This window comes from Rutidosis leptorrhynchoides, chromosome 4 (assembly GCF_046630445.1).
Source record: "Rutidosis leptorrhynchoides isolate AG116_Rl617_1_P2 chromosome 4, CSIRO_AGI_Rlap_v1, whole genome shotgun sequence".
Taxonomy (NCBI): Eukaryota; Viridiplantae; Streptophyta; class Magnoliopsida; order Asterales; family Asteraceae; genus Rutidosis; species Rutidosis leptorrhynchoides.
Genome location: NC_092336.1, coordinates 90,757,024 through 90,762,757, shown reverse-complemented (window position 1 = coordinate 90,762,757; position 5,734 = coordinate 90,757,024). Strand labels below are relative to the sequence as shown.

The 5,734-nt window shown below is 32.1% G+C and overlaps 1 long non-coding RNA gene across 6 annotated transcripts; it reads right to left on the bottom strand.

Moving 5' to 3' along the window:
- Positions 1–1,537: 1,537 nt before the first annotated feature.
- On the bottom strand, positions 1,538–5,345 carry LOC139843161 (uncharacterized). Of its 6 annotated transcripts, none has more exons than XR_011757466.1 (8): positions 5,089–5,345; positions 4,202–4,263; positions 4,067–4,137; positions 3,882–3,941; positions 2,925–3,147; positions 2,239–2,388; positions 2,042–2,152; positions 1,538–1,825 (listed from the first exon to the last, which is right to left on the bottom strand). It is a non-coding gene; the product is annotated as an uncharacterized lncRNA (long non-coding RNA). The 6 variants fall into 6 exon arrangements; XR_011757464.1 differs by having other exon boundaries at positions 2,925–3,116; XR_011757467.1 differs by having other exon boundaries at positions 2,239–2,333; positions 2,925–3,116.
- Positions 5,346–5,734: the final 389 nt, after the last annotated feature.

The following is a 5,734-nucleotide window of genomic DNA, read 5'->3' as shown; positions in this document are numbered from 1 at the left end:
CTAAAGGCTTTATTTATAGTTGAAACTTAGGCCATCAGTTTGTTCCTACTTCCGATGTGGGACAACTCTATTTCTTTACTTATTCTTTCAAGTTAACAACCAAACTAGCAAGTTAGAGACTCGATATCTCATTCACCATTAATCCGTTTTGGACAAACTTTAGTTCATTGTAAAGCCCTCGTTAGAGGCTACAAAATTCACTAATTAGTCATTAATATATATCACTCTATCATATTAAATTGTGTCCAAATATTGGTGAAAACACACTTTTCAACACAATTTTCCAACAGGGTTTGCCAAATTTAGATCAAATAAATTGATGTTTTTATTATGGCTTTGTTGATTCTGATGATGTTTTTTTTAATATGTTCTAACTTGATGTTTTGATATGGTTTTATCCCTTGGTTTGAAATAATTTACCTTGTGGAATTGTCAAAAATCAAAATATGTTTAAAATTCACGGTTTTAATGAGTTTGTGTCGTAGGTTGTAAAAACGTCGGTTGTGCATTTTGGTGTTGGTTGATTTTAGCATAATTTTTATGCCATGGCTTATAAAACATCCCTTGTGTGTTCCATTGTTGACTTTGCTATGTATGATAGTTAGGGCTAATCTTTATTTTAAAAAGTAAGTGGACATCAACTATTCGTTCCGAATTTTGGTACAACTGGATGCCATGCATATTATGCAACCATGTGTATTGTAACCTTGAAGCGATCCATATTTCTTGTTTTGAAATTTCCCTCTGATACGAACTAAAATTAATGAACTCTTGAGGATTAACTTTCAAGAATTTGGTAATGTCTTTTCAATTCAAAGAAAAGTGTACGTTTGTGGGATTTGGTCAAAGTTGGTTGAAGGGCATATCGATCACTCAGTCGGCTTTGATAATGTGTTTTGTTGGTTTGACATTTTTCATTTTTGGTCAGTTTAATAACTTGGCTTTAGATGCAACATGACCCCAACTTGAATAGATACCTTTCTATTAAAGTTAACACTGATTTAAATTTGAAGTTATTGATGAGGTATTAGAGTTTTGTGCATCATCATCATATATGCTTAATCTTATTTGTAAGTCAAACTGAAAAACCCATTTTGGATGGCATGTTATGTTACCCAACTCTTCTGAAATAAAAGTTGCAAACATGCAGTATTATGCAGTTTCTGATAGCAACTCAAAGAATTAAGGTGTTGTTACAAATATGGTAACAATGCAGTATTATGCAGTTGCTGATAGCAATAATTTACTCATTTAGCAGATCCTTTTGTTTTCTCAACTATTTCCTTGTTTTGCAGGTGATAGTTTTATTCTATTTTGGACTAGGTGTCACTTGCAGTTTGTTAGGGGAGAGTATTAGAGATAAATAGAATACTAGATTTTAAGAGCCCGTGCGTTGCACGGTAGCTCTAAAAAATAGCATTCGAAGAATATATTTTGAGACTGTATAGATGTATTATATAATTATAATGAACAGTATTGATAACATTTGTAATGAAAGTAAATTTATTGAAACGATTAATATCGTAAACGTCAATAATGAATACAATTACAATGTAGCTTTCGATAGTTCATAGCCACACATGTTAGAAAATATATAAATTAGAGTATTGAATCAAAATAGATTAATATTTCAAATTAAATTATACGATGTAAGTTTATTCTAATACCTTGGTGATCTTTTTGAAGAATGAAACCACATATGACATCAGGGGGCAGATATATGAGGTCCTCTCGAAGTCATCACACATTAAAACTGAAACGCCAAACATAAAGTTGTTTCGCGAAACTGAACCATTTCACTCGAGTCCTTGACTGAAATGGGAAACTGAAAAATTCGACGGGAAACTGATAATCAATACATGTAATAGAACACTGATACGCGAAACTGAAAACTGAAATGCGGATCACGAATCTTTGAGTTACGTGTCTTGATACGACCCATCCCATTAAGACCCGACTAATTTGACACGTCTAAAATGATACGAAATATCAAATATCAATATCAAAAAGATCAAAAAGGATTATAATAAGAAAACAATACCTTTCATCACCCCAAATAACATTAACTTGTAAAATTACAATAGCATCAACAATCGGATTCCTTCGTTGGTACCATCTTCCTTTATACCTTATTCCAATCTTGGAAGGTTGCCTATAAAAGAACATAGTCAGCATACCAACAATCCTTCTAAAGAAGCAATGGTCAAAGAAAATGTGGTGTATCAAAATGTGGTGTACCAAAATTGTCTTCAACTATAAATCTTTAAGATGTACCAACAATGGAGGTCTTGATTCAATACACTTAAGGGCCAAGTTTCAGTTCAATCGCATTCCTAATTATATGTACAAGAAAAAAAAAATACAAAATGTCTTCAAATCCTCCTACCCCTGTTTTCACATAATGAAATTTGAATTATCATCAGGAATATGACAACATGACATAATACCATAAATATTTTTGTAGTTAGTTTAATTTGTTTGAATTTTAGTTTAATACTGTATAAGATTTTAGTGTAATAATTAGAGGAAAGTATATAGTGACAATTTTGATACTTTTTCAATCATTGACTTCGAGTTATACTTTTCTTCTAACTGGTCAAATTGATCTAAAGTCCTCCAAATGTGTAGTGTGTAACCCTCCCATATTATGCTTTCCAAAGATTCATATTATTACTGAAATAATAAGTTTCAAAACTCCTATTTAATAGTAAACAATTTTTTTTTAACAAATAATAGACTTTAAATAAAAAAACAAACAAATTTCTTTTATTTTTTTATTTATTAACTTTTTATGAGTAAAGATCTTTGGAATAAACATAATAGAACAATATGCAACTACCCATTTTGACCCAACCCATATGACCAGTTACCCAATTCTCTTAACCTGTCCATTTTACCACCCCTAGTGGATCATGAAAACTTACCAAAGGTTGCATGAAATATCTAAGGGACCAGCGTTTTCAGCTGGGCAAATGACCATCATTAGCCTGCAACGTTGCAAAGAAAGTTAACCAATCTCTTTCAACCTCGTGTATTTATGCTCTATCAAACATGGCACTGGTTTCTTTAGATGTCATATATTTGAATACATGTGCTGCTCGTCCAACCATAACGTCCTGCAACTTATTTTCTTCTGTCATTATTGCTCTTAGTACCATGTCAAAATGGGTAAAAAAAAATTTTAGGCTCAGACTCGGTTCTATCCACAAAACTTTTTTACTTTATATTTTTTTTGTTATAGTAAGTGATCTATGATCACTGTGATTAGTCATTGTGTTTCATTTCTAGAGGTTTTTTTATATGATTACAACAGTTTAAGTCTTCTGAATACGCTTTGGGATACTATTGATGAGTTCGACCAATTTGACATGTTTCATCTTTTTTCCTTTACCATCACAGATGAAATAGAGCCCGAATTTTTTTTTCTTTACCCAAAAAGAAATAGAGCCCGAATTGACCCCTCTAAGTTAAACTGGGTACTGCCTCATCTTGTTATGATTTGTAGTAGTAGTGGTGGCAATTTTTATCCATTTATAGATAGATGGATCGATATGGGTTATACTTTATCTAAATTGAGTTATAACAAATATTCATCCAAATTAGAACCGGTAAAATGGGTGATTTTGTGCAATGTAGGACAACGTGTGCTCAAAATGCATAAGACCTCCTAATTCAGTTTACTGAAAACGACGATTAGACTATAACTGTCACAACATGGTTTTTGTATGTTTAGCACATTAATTATATATAAAAAGTAAAGAATAAAGATGTATGGTGGATCAAATCAACCCGTTTGACCTCCTACCCAATCCACTCATTTTGTCACCTCTAATTTATTGTACTGCTGGAAATAAATGGATCCTTTTGAGTAAATAACTTACAGTTGTGAAGATATCAACAGAAAGTAGATATCTCTTAATCCGTTGTCATCGTCACATTAACTGAGAGGATGAAACAAAACATAATTTAGATACAGTACTCATACTAAAACTTTGGATAATCATCTAAATACAACCGCATAAACGAATAACAAAATATATACATATAATTGTTTACAATTACTGACCTCTTTAAACAATTGATATTGTAGAATCCATTAATTCATCTTTCAAAAGTGTAAATGAAGTGATTTACCATCTGATGCACATGAGTACTTATAAAAAAGAAGATTAAATGAATAATTTAAGTGGTCAACGGGTACCTTTATATTTTCAACTTCAACCGTTTTATCATCAACCAAGATATGTGTCCCCTTCTTCTCATCTGCAGGTGATGAAATATTATTAAAAAAGCTCTTCTCATATTCTGTTGCAGCCTTATTTTGTTAATACAAGTTCATAGAGCTCAATAAAAATCAAGAAATCGCAACAGTTACAAAGTTCATACGGGTTAATATTAAGGAGTAACCTTTTAAAATTTGGTTATTTCCATCAACAATAACAGCAACAACTTAACAAATGCAGACATATGCAACAAAACCAAATCGACTCCCAATCAATAGTATCAAAAAATAAATAGAATCAAAAATCAAAATTGATAATAGCTGCGTGCAATACCAATAAGCCATATTAATGACTTGAAATCCAAACTGCAAGTTAAAATTAACGAAACGAAGATCTGTACGCCAACCAAATCGAAATCAGATAAAAAAATTCGTTCTATTACATTAAATTCGAACATTTATATTACTACCTTGTTTCACAAGTTCGTTTATTCCTACCTTGTTTCACAAGTTCGTTTATTCCTACTTCCTTTTCCTTGTATAGTCATTACAGGTGATACATGACTTGAACTACTACTTGCAACAATTGAAGCCATTGTTTATAGCAACACAACAATACCCTATAAATTTCGCAAACAATAATACAAGTAAATTAAATATAACTATCAGTGTGTGATACTGACTTGTTAAAAACCTCACTCAATTACATCAAAAAGAATATATATAATTTAACTGTTATCAATCATCATCAATCTAAAAATACTCACGTAGTAAATATCATACATATGCAGGATCAAGAATCAAATAACCAACTATGCAATCAAGAAGTTTTTATATTATTAGCATAAAAAATACAGGATCGTTACCAGTTCTCGATTGTGACGGCGGAGATGGATGCGACGGTGGTTACAGAGGCGACGAAAGTGATGCCGACGGTTTGAGTTTTAACGCCTCGAACCCTAATTCAACCGGAAAACGTTCCGGCGAGTTTATTTACACCGGCAATATTATACGAAATTGGTATCGTTCTGTGCGTAACGTTGTAGCGATTAAATCTGTTGTGGCGGCGATTAAATCCTTGCAATCATGAGTTATCCCTCAACCACTTTTCACTTTTCAAACTTTGATCCACCCTACAAATTGACCCGTTTTAAAATGAACTTGAGATCGAAACATTATTTGATTAATTAATTCAATAATTTACATACCTGAGTGAACGGATACAAAAGGCGAATTTGAAACCTGCAGAAATTGAGGTATTGGGTTTGCAGGGAGATGGATCGGAGAGCAGCCCTAGGAACGTTTTTTGTGATTGTTGGAATAAAGATGCCAGCGTGGATATTGGGTAAAGTAATTAGTGTTAATTGTGGTTAAGTATGGGATTAACACGTCATCAAAAGTGATTAAGGGATACTTAAGGATTGACACATAGGATTTTTCTATGTTTATAGATAGAAGATAGATAGATAGATATTGTGTTTCCTTGTATATAGGAAGGTTTTTTGTAATTTA